The sequence below is a fragment of the Nomascus leucogenys genome, chromosome 8 (genome assembly GCF_006542625.1).
Source record: "Nomascus leucogenys isolate Asia chromosome 8, Asia_NLE_v1, whole genome shotgun sequence".
NCBI lineage: Eukaryota > Metazoa > Chordata > Mammalia > Primates > Hylobatidae > Nomascus > Nomascus leucogenys.
The window spans coordinates 103,023,171-103,034,125 of NC_044388.1; positions in this window are offsets into that span (position 1 = coordinate 103,023,171).

Sequence of the window (10,955 nt, forward strand, 5' to 3'; positions counted from 1 at the left end):
TGGGTGGCTTCAGGGATGTTTATGAATATTGTAATGTCACAGGACAACCACTAATCCCCAGTTGTCTGCTAGTCTTCACCTCTGTTTCCTGGACCATTTCCCTCAAGCTCCTCAATCCTCAGTGGCCGTTTTTTTGTTTTTTGTTTTTTTTTCCTGAGACAGGGTCTTGCTCTGTCACCCGAGCTGGAGTGCAGTAGTGCGGTCACAGCCCTCTGCAGCCTCTACCTCCGGGGCTCAAGCAGTCCTTCCACTTCAGCCTTTTGAGTAGCTGAGACTACAGGTGCACGCCACCATGTCGAATTTTTAGTTTTTGTAGAAATGAGGTCTCATTATGTTGTCCAAGCAGGTCTCAAACTCCTGGGCTCAAGCGATCCTCCTGCCTTGGCCTCCCAAAATGTTGGGATTATAGGTGTGAGCCACCTTGCCTAATTTTGTTGTTGTTGTTGTTGTTGTTGTTGTTGAGACGGAGTCTCACTGTGTCACCCAGGCTGGAGTGCAGTAGCGCGATCTCGGCTCACTGCAAATTCCGCCTCCCGGGTTCATGCCATTCTCCTGCCTCAGCCTCCTGAGTAGCTGGGACTACAGGTGCCCACCACCACGCCCGGCTAATTTTTTGTATTTTTAGTAGAGACGGGGTTTCACCGTGTTAGCCAGGATGTTCTCCATCTCCTGACCTCATGATCCGCCGCTTCGGCCTCCCAAAGTGCTGGGATTACAGGCGTGAGCCACGGTGCCCAGCCTGACTAATTTTTAATTTTCGTAGAGATGGGGTCTTGCTATGTTGCCCAAGCTGGTCTCAAACTCCTGGGCTCAAGCAATCCTCCTGCCTTGGCCTCCCAAAGTGTTGGGAATATAGGTGTGAGCCACCTTGCCTGGCTCAATGGCACTTATTAAACATCTCCTATGATGTTTTCCTTTGGTTTTTCACAGCAGACCTACCTTGTGCATCTTTCGTCAGCATGTAGGGCTCACAATTTCAGAAGACGAAATGGCAGAGAGGCGATGGTGAAGGAAAGGCATTACAGACCATGTCAACTTGGGATCATGCATGGACCCTGTGCTATGTAGTTGCTGTGCTTTGCCTGGCCAAAGATGTACAATAAAGCTCACTGCTCTAGCACTCACTGGTGCCTGCATACGTGTGTGTATGTGTGTTTTATTTTTTGAGACGATCTCAGTCTGTCATTCAGGCTGGAGTGCAGTGGCATGATTGTGGCTCACTGCAGCCTTGACCTCCCTGGCTCAATTGATCCTCCCACCTCAGCCTCCCAAGTAGCTGGGAGTGTGGGCACGGACCACCTCACCTTGCTAATGTTTTAATTTTTTTGTAGAGACACGGTTTTGCCATGTTGCCTAGGCTGGTCTTGAACTCCTGTGCTCAAGTGATCCTCCTACCTCAGCCTCCCAAAGTGCCCCGCCTATGTGTGTATTTTAGGTGTGCAAATGAGAGTGAAGGTCATTTTGAATTCTGTTCCCTTTCCCAGAGTGCTGGAAGTAGAAGGGGAAGACCTTTGCAGTTTCCTGACAGTGGGAGAAGGACGTCACAGGTGAGCTACTATCTGGCCTGCCAGTACTGGGGCTCCTGTAGTCGTCCACATAAGTAATCTCCAGTTATGGAAACCGGCTGCCTCCCAAGGGACTCTGCAAATTTGACAGCTTTGGATGAACCCCAAATCGGCCTCCCTGGAGCTTGCACCCCTGCTGTCTGTTCTACTCCATGGGACCACAGTGTGTTTTAAATCTTCAGTGACGGCTGGGCACGGTGGCTCACACCTGTAATCCCAGCACTTTTGGAGGCCGAGGCAGGCAGATCACGAGGTCAAGAGATCAAGACCATCCTGGCCAACATGGTGAAACCCCGTCTCTACTACAAATATAAAAATTAGCTGGCGTGGTGGCGGGCGCCTGTAGTCCCAGCTACTCAGGAGGCTGAGGCAGGACGCTTGAACCAGGGAGGCAGAGGTTGCAGTGAGCCGAGATTGCGCCACTCTACTCCAGCCTGGCAACAGAGCGAGACTCCATCTAAAAAAACAAAAACAAAAAAAAACCTTCAGTGACAATATCCAGTCTTTCTAGCCCTCTCTTTGGGCTTCCCTAGGCAAAATGTGTGTCTGGGCTATCGCCTTTCTCCTGGAGTCCAGGCTGTGGGGACAGATTTGCCCTTTCTCTCTGCCCACGCCCCCTCCAATTTAGGGGCTTGTTTCCAACAGAATTTTCTTGTAACCAAGGTGGTGGAACCCATAACTTGGAGGAAAACTTCTTTGGCCAGCAAATTACTTTTATGTGACTGTGATTTTAACTAGCCTGTCTCTGCCAGATGATCTATTCATCACACATAGGGGGCCTGCGTGCTGTTTTCAGGGGTTTTTCTAAATCCTTTTTTCCCTCTTCAGCCCATTCCCTCTCTCCCCTTCCCTCTCCAGATATTCAGGTGAGAATCAGAAGCCAGCCATCACCTTTACTTTGAGAGATCTGGGCTCTGAGCGTCTTGCATCTGAATTTCCCCCAGGCCTCTCATGCCATCCATTCTCTTTGAGAGCTTCCTCTTGCTTTGATCACTGATTCCGCCTGCTCTCCAGGGTGCTCTGGCTTCCTCAGGGAGCTGGGTCTCAGCTCCCAGGCGCTGGTACCACCTCAGCTGGGAAAAGGGTTTCCTGCCTTGCTTGGTTATCATCTTTGCAGAGGGAAGGCACTTGGGCCAGTTGCTAGTCTCACCCTCCTCCTCTTTGCCCTTTCATCACAGTGGCTTTTCCAGGTTCTGGCCTCTCTCCTTCTTGCTCGCTGTGCCCTGGTCAGGCTGGTGGTAAAATGGGAATGTTATTAGGTTCAATAGCTAAACTACTAGTTCCCTTCTTTTCCTCCACTGTGGTGCCGACCTTCCCCCAGAATGGGCCTCCCGGAACCTCCTGCCACCAGGCTCTTTTGAAAGGCCCCACTTCCGACCGTGGTCAGGGGATGGCCAGCTGCAGGCCCTGTGAGTATTAGAGCCTTCCACCGTGAAGATAAAGCCACAGCTCTCTGTGATTGTACTCGTGGAAGTGGTTCCCAGGCCCTACAAAGTGTCAGGCATTATCTGAATAGAATGGTCTGGCCCAGCTGGAAAGGGTTGAGTTGTTCCCTTCCTGGGGGCTCTATGTGGAAGATAAGGTCCACAGAACCTCATCAACTGCCCCCACAGGGCTGGCAAAGGCCTGGCAACCCCGAGAGATCTCAAGAGGGCAGAGGATTCAGGAACGGTATTCTGTACCTGGGACTTGCCCTGGGCACAAAGATGGCCATTCGCTTGGGTCCTGGGGGGCAGAATACGGGGAGAGCCAGTGCACACCTCCTGTAAGTGGAGGCCTCAGCCTAGGGCTGAGATTGCCTGGGGCTAGTTTGGAGGTCCCTTGAGAACTTACATCCTGCTGGAGGGAGGAGGGACCAGAAGAGGCCTAGTCTGAGGGAGGGGGCCCCGCTAGGTGGAGAGAGAACAGAACCATGAAACAAAATTCTGGTGAATTAAACTGTTAATTATAGAAAAATGAAGCCATAAACTAGTTTTTAAAACATTTTATTTATTTTTATTTTTATTTCTTGAGATGGAATCTCGCTCTGTCACCAGGCTGGAATGCAGTGGCGCGATCTCGGCTCCACCTCCTGGGTTCAAGCGATTCTCCTGCCTCCGCTTCCTGAATAGCTGGGACTATAGGAGTGCACCACCACGCCAGGCTAATTTTTGTATTTTTAGTAGAGGCGGGGTCTCACCATGTTGGCCAGATGGTCTTGATCTCCTGACCTCGTGATCCACCTGCCTCAGCCTCCCAAAGTGCTGGGATTACAGGCGTGAGCCACAGCGCCTGGCCTATTTTTTATTTTTATTTTTTGGAGATGGAGTCTCACTTTGTCACCCAGGCTAGAGTGCAGTGGCATGATCTCGGCTCACTGCAACCTCCACCTCCCCGGTTCAAGCAATTCTCCTGCCTCAGCCTCCCGAGTAGCTGGGACTACAGGCATGCACCACCATGTCTGGCTAATTTTTTTTTTTTTTTTTTTGTATTTTTAGTAGAGGTGGGGTTTCACCATGTTGGCCAGGTTGGTCTTGAACTCCTAACCTTTTGATCTGCCCACTTCGGCCTCCCAAAGTGCTGGGATTACAGGCATGAGCCACTGCTCCCGGCCTAGTTTTTTTTTTATTTATTTTATTTATTTATTTTTTTTAAAGGAGTTGAAGATTTACTTACTTTTGCAGTAGGGAAGATCTTATTAAGGATAAGACCAAAAAGTAGAAATCCTAAGGGGAAAAACAGATTTGACTATATACAATGTAAAATGTGTTCAGTAAAAGCAAAACAAAAAAACCCACATAATTGAAATGTAAACTACACATTTAAGAAAAAAAACTTTGCAACATATAGAACAAAGAGCTTGTAAAATTAATAAGAAAAAAGATGAATACTCCCATTTAAAAGGGGAAAGAACATGAAGCAATCCACAAAAGAAATACTGAAGGCTAATAAATATAATCCATGGTAAAGATGTTTTACCTCACTAGAAAACAAAGCAACAATGAAAGCCAGTTTTCCTACCCATTCAGTTGGCAATACCCAGCATCGACAAGAGTAGGGGAAAATGGGACATTCATGTCCTGCTGTTGGAAATATAAGCTGGTATAACGAGTTCTGGAAGGTAATTTCGTATCACGTTTCAAAATTGTAAATGTATCACTCCCTTGATATAGCAGTACTACTTTTAAGAATTCAATCTAGGAAAATACTCTAAGTAACTGAAGATGTACAAATTTATTCATCCTAGTGTTGATTATAATATTGAAAAGTTGGAAGCCACTATAATGTCTATCTATAAATCTGGTACATTCCTACAATGCTATACTAGTGAGTCATTAAAAATAACGTTGTAAGCTCGGCATGTGGCTCATGTCTGTAATCCCAGCACTTTGTGAGACCGAGGTTGGAGGATCACTTGAATCCAGGAGTTTGAGACCAGCCTGGGCAACATAGCAAGACCCCATCTCTACAATTAATAATAATGATAATAAAATGACTTATGCATGTGTAAATAAACCTGTATGGCATGAGGAAATACCCATGATGCACTTTTGAGTGTGGAAAAGCAACTTAAAAAAGAACCTGTGTTGTGTGAGACTATTTAAGTCATAGCATACACATGTGGTCAGGTGCAGTGGCTAATGCCTGTGATCCCAGCACTTTGGGAGGCCAAGGTGCATGGATTACTTGAGGTCAAGATTTCTATTTTTTTTTTTTTTTTTGAGACGGCGTCTCGCTCTGTCACCCAGGCTGGAGTGCAGTGGCGCCATCTCGGCTCACTGCAAGCTCCGCCTCCCGAGTTCACGCCATTCTCCTGCCTCAGCCTCTCCGAGTAGCTGGGACTACAGGCGCCCGCCACCACGCCCGGCTAATTTTTTTGTATTTTTAGTAGAGACGGGGTTTCACTGTGGTCTCGATCTCCTGACCTCGTGATCCGCCCACCTCGGCCTCCCAAAGTGCTGGGATTACAAGCGTGAGCCACCGTGCCCGGCCTGAGGTCAAGATTTCAAGACCAGCCTGGCTAACATGGTGAAACACTGTCTCTACTAAAAATACAAAAATTAGCCAGGTGTGGTGGTGCACACCTGTAGTCCCAGCCACTCGGGAGGCTAAGGCAGGAGAATCGCTTGAACCAGGGAGTCAGAGGTTGCAGTGAGCCGAGATCGCACCACTGCACTCCAGCCTGGTGACAGAGTGAGACTCCGTCTCAAAAAAATAAAAAAATAAAAAATAAAATAAAGTATACACATGTATATGCAAGATATGATGTTATATTACATAATGTATAAATAATGGTCTCTATATTTGATACCTATAGGTATCTATCTTTTTTCTTTTGGAGACCGAGTCTCGCTCTGTTGCCCAGGCTGGAGTGCAGTGGAGTGATCTCAACTCACTGCAACCTCTGCCTCCCGGATTCAAGTGATTCTGCTGCCTCACCCTTCTGAGTAGCTGTGATTACAGGCGTGCACCACCACACCTGGATAATTTTTGTATTTTTAGTATAGACGGGGTTTCACATTGTTGGCCAGGCTGGTCTCAAACTCCTGGCCTCAGTTGATCCACCTGCCTTGGCCTCCCAAAATGCTGGCATTACAGGTGTGAGCCACTGCACCCGGCGTATAGATATCTATTTTTATTGAATGAGATAATGAGATAGTATACTTCATGAGATAAAATGTAGTAAATACTTTGTAAATGCTGGCAATTAGGAAATGAGGGTGGATAGGGTGGTTGGAGCCAGATATTAAGGTGTATTTTATTTCAAGCTGAGAAATTTGGATTTCACCCTCTGGCCATGGGGAGGCAGTAGAACTCAATTCAACGAACACTTAACAGCGTGTCTACTGTAGAAATGTCTAAGTTAAAAAGGTCTTTTTGTGGAGAATATTGCTGCAGAGAATGCCATGTGTATCAAGGGAAGGTCAATAAATTGGCTCTCCAAGGTAGATTGCCTTGGTAACTTCATCAGGGTCTGGGGCTAGTCCTCAGCCTTGTAGACCTAGAAATCTATCTTTGAGACACAGGGAAAGTGGATCTGAATCTGTCACTGACTTACAGTCACTACGTGTAAAACTGACATATAGAATTAGAATGCCACCGTGTTAAATTTCAGAGACCTAGTAGAATGCAATAATCAGACAGATTGCCACATTATTTTCAGCCACTTCTAGTAGTACTAACATGGATGGCTGCCATTTCTTAGACATTTAATTAGCGCTGGACAATATACTAAGCACTTTTTTTTTTTTTTTTGAGATCGAGTCTTGCTCTGTCGCTCAGGCTGGAGTACAGTGGTGTGATCTCAGCTCACTGCAACCTCCACCTCCTGGGTTCAAGTGATTCTCCTGCCTCAGCCTCCCAAGTAGCTGGGATTACGCCACCACCAATGCCCAGCTAATTTTTGTATTTTTAGTAGAGACACGGTTTCACCATGTTGTCTAGGCTAGTCTCGAAATCCTGACCTCAAGTGATCCACCCGCTTTGGCCTCTCAAAATGCCGGAATTACAGGCATGAGCCACTGTGCCTGGCCAAACAATATACCAAGCACTTTTCATGCATTATTTCCTTGCATCCTCAGAACAACTCTGTGAGGTAGATACTATTATTATATTCATTTTACAGAAGTGGAAACTGAGACTTCTGGAGATTCAGTTGGTCAGGGTTGTACAATACTGAGGTGGTGTGAAGTGGGATGTGCCTTCATAGCTTGCCCTACTTTAGACTGTATATGTCAATCATGTCCCAAAGCTGTGCTAAGCATTAGGGACACAGTAGTGAGCAAAGATGACAGCCCAGCCCTCATGGAAGCTTCGAGTTTAGCAGTGGAGAAACATCAGTCACATTAATCACATGGCCAGAATAGCACATAATCACAAAATGCAATGAAGACGAGGTCGAGGGAACCAGGAGAGCCTATGGCAGGAGGATCTGACCCCATGTGGGAGCCACAGGAAGTGACACTTGAGAGAAACCTGATGGTGAGTAAGTTACTAGGTAAGGGGGGTGGCAGGGAAGGAAAAGCATTTCAAACAGAGGGAACGGCATGTGCAAGGCCCTTGAGGCTGGAAGAATCCTGACATATACAAGGAACCGAAAAAGGCCAAAGTGGCTGGAGCACAGGAGAGTGGCCCTAGATGACACACATGGAGGGCCCGTTCCTGGTGTTCAGCTCTGCATTTCCAATGTGAACCTTGGTGACCCTCTTACAATGCTTCTGTGACCAAGCAACCTGCCTTCTTTTTTATTTTTTTTTTTGAGATGGAGTCTTACTCTGTCGCCCAGGCTGGAGTGCAGGGGTGCGATCTCGGCTCAGTGCAAGCTCCACCTCCCGGGTTCATGCCATTCTCCCACCTCAGCCTCCCGAGTGGCTGGGACTATAGGCGCCTGCCACCATGCCCGGCTAATCTTGTTTTTTGTATTTTTAGTAGAGATAGGTTTTCACCGTGTTAGCCAGGATGGTCTAGATCTCCTGACCTCGTGATCTGCCCACCTCGTCCTCTCAAAGTGCTGGGATTACAAGTGTGAGTCACCGTGCCAGGCTGCAACCTGCCTTCTAAAGGATCCACTCCTCCGTTAGAGTGGTTAACTTTTTCTTTTTCAGAGAACAGTCAAGTTTTCTTAGCCTGAGAGTCAACTCGTCTCTTTTTTTTATGAGACAGGGTCTCTGTCACCCAGGCTGGAGTGTAGTGGTGTGATCACGTCTCACAGCAGCCTTGACTTCACAGGCTCAAGCAATCTCCCTTAGCCTCCCAAGTAGCTGGGACTAAAGGTGGGTGTCACCACACCTGGTTAATGTTTTTTATTTTTTGTAGAGATGGGGTCTCACTATGTTGCCCAGGTTGGTCTTGAACTCCTGGGCTCTAGTGATCCCCCTGCCTTGGCCTCCCAAAGTGCTGGGATTACAGGCATGAGCCACTGCACCTGGCCAACTTGTCTCTTTAAGGTGTCTTTGCATATCATAATTCTTCTTGCTTCACTTGGTTTTAAATTTGTAGTTTCCGAAGACAGTCTGACTTCCTTTGTAGTTGTGTTTTTGCATCGTGCCTTTCTCTAGCCCCAGATAATATTATTGCTGGTCTTCAAGCAAGGAAAGGCTTTTTCTCTCAGACATGGGAGGGCAAGCTGCATCCCTCCCACGGAAGGGAAAGAAGCTCTGAGAGATTCAGGGGTCCGGGCTTCTCAAATTTATCTGAGTCCACTTGGATAGTTGGGCTTGTATAAAGAGTCTCTCTTTAGCCCCACTAGAATGCAGTGCTTGGTGCTTGCGAGGCACTAGGCCACAGACATAAAGTCTTTATGGTCCCTGCCCCTGAACAGCTCACAGCCTCAGTTGTAACTTAGATTTTAAAAATGACTGGTGGTGGGCCTGGAGTGGTGGCTCATGCTTGTAATCCCAGCACTTCAGGAGGTGGGTGGATCACTTGAAGTCAGGAGTTTAAGACCAGCCTGGCCAACATGGCAAAACCCCGTCTCTACTAAAAATACAAAAATTAGCCTGGTGTGGTGGTGAGTGCCTGTAATCCCCGCTACTCAGGAGGCTAAGGCAAGAGAATTGCTTGAACCGGGGAGGTGGAGGTTGCAGTGAGCTGAGGTTGCACCACTGCACTCCAGCCTAGGTGACAGAGCGAGACTCCGTCTCAAAAAAAAAAAAAAAAAAAAAAAAAAACAACTCGGCAAACTATACTTTTTTTTTTGAGACGGAGTCTCGCTCTTTCACCCAGGCTGGAGTGCAGTGGCGCGATCTCGGCTCACTGCAGGCTCCGCCCCCCGGGGTTCACGCCATTCTCCTGCCTCAGCCTCCCGCGTAGCTGGGACTACAGGCACCCGCCACCATGCCCGGCTAATTTTTTTTTTTTTTTTTTTGTATTTTTAGTAGAGACGGGGTTTCACCGTGTTAGCCAGGATGGTCTCGATCTCCTGACCTTGTGATCCGCCCGCCTCGGCCTCCCAAAGTGCTGGGATTACAGGCGTGAGCCACCGCGCCCGGCCGAAACTATACATTTAAAATGGGAATATTTTATTTTAATTATACCCTAATAAAGTTGATTTAAAGAAGAAAAATATGTTAATATGGCAATACTGGGAGAGAAGTATAACCTATTTTCCCAGTATTAAGCTGGGTCCCTTCTTCAAACCTCTAAATCCTAGTAACCCCAAACACTTCCCTTTTATTCACCCAGCCCAAGGGAGGGTAGCTTCCTTCCACAGTTATTGCCTCTCACAGTTTAGTGATCCCTTTTCATTTTTTCTTAGACTGCCAGTACATGTTTAACCCATTTCTTAAGTTATCTCTGCTGAAGTAATGAGTGTGATTGTGATTTCTGTTTCTTTTTTTCTTTTTTCTTTTTTTTTTTTTTTTGAGAAAAGGTTTCACTCTGTTGCCCAGGCTGGAGTGCAGTGGTGCAATCATGGCTCACTGCAGCCTCACCCTCCAGGGCTCAACTGATCCTCCCAGCTTGCCCTCCCGAGTAGCTGGGACTACAGGTGCACACCACCACGCCTGGCTAATTTTTATATTTTTTGTAGAGTTGGGGTTTTGCTTTGTTGCCTAGACTGGTCTTCACCTTCTTGGCTCAAGCAATCTGCCCACCTTGGCCTCCCAAAGTGCTGGGATTACAGGTGTGAGCCACCACACCTGGCTGATTTCTTTTTTTTCTTTTCTTTTTTTTTTTGAGACGGAGTCTCACTTTATTGCCCAGGCTGGAGTGCAGTGGCATGATCTCGGCTCACTGCAAGCTCTGCCTCCCAGGTTCATGCCATTCTCCTGCCTCAGCCTCCCAAGTAGCTGGGACTACAGGCACCCGCAACCACGCCCGGCTAATTTTTTGTATTTTTAGTAGAGACAGGGTTTCATCGTGTTAGCCAGGATGGTCTTGATCTCCTGACCTCGTGATCCGCCCGCCTCGGCCTCCCGAAGCGCTAGGATTACAGGCGTGAGCCACCGCGCCCGGCCGCACCTGGCTGATTTCTTCCTCTTGCCTAGGCTCTGGCTGGTCTCTTCAGGATGGGACTCTGGGACTGGTTTGGTTGTTCTCCTGGTCTCAAATGCACTGCTGCCTCACTTGCCAATGGGAAAGCGCAAGTTGGAAACGCACAGCATATAGCAGTATCATGACTCATGAAATGATCCTCTGAATTTGATTTTGATGAAATGTGGCTGCCGCTTTTACTGATAGGCAGGAATACTAACTTCAAGGGCTGAGAAAGGAATGGCTTTCTCTGACTGCACTAGAGCACTCACAGAAAGAAAATGAGAAGCTTCAGACTCGAGTCATGGTTAGAGAATCCATGGGCTTTTATGGTGGGTCTGAGTGCATCTCTTCTTTCTTGAGGTGTGGGTCAACCTCAGTGAAAACCAGACCCAAACTTTGTGGGTTGCAGAATTAAAATATTAGTTGAACTCACAG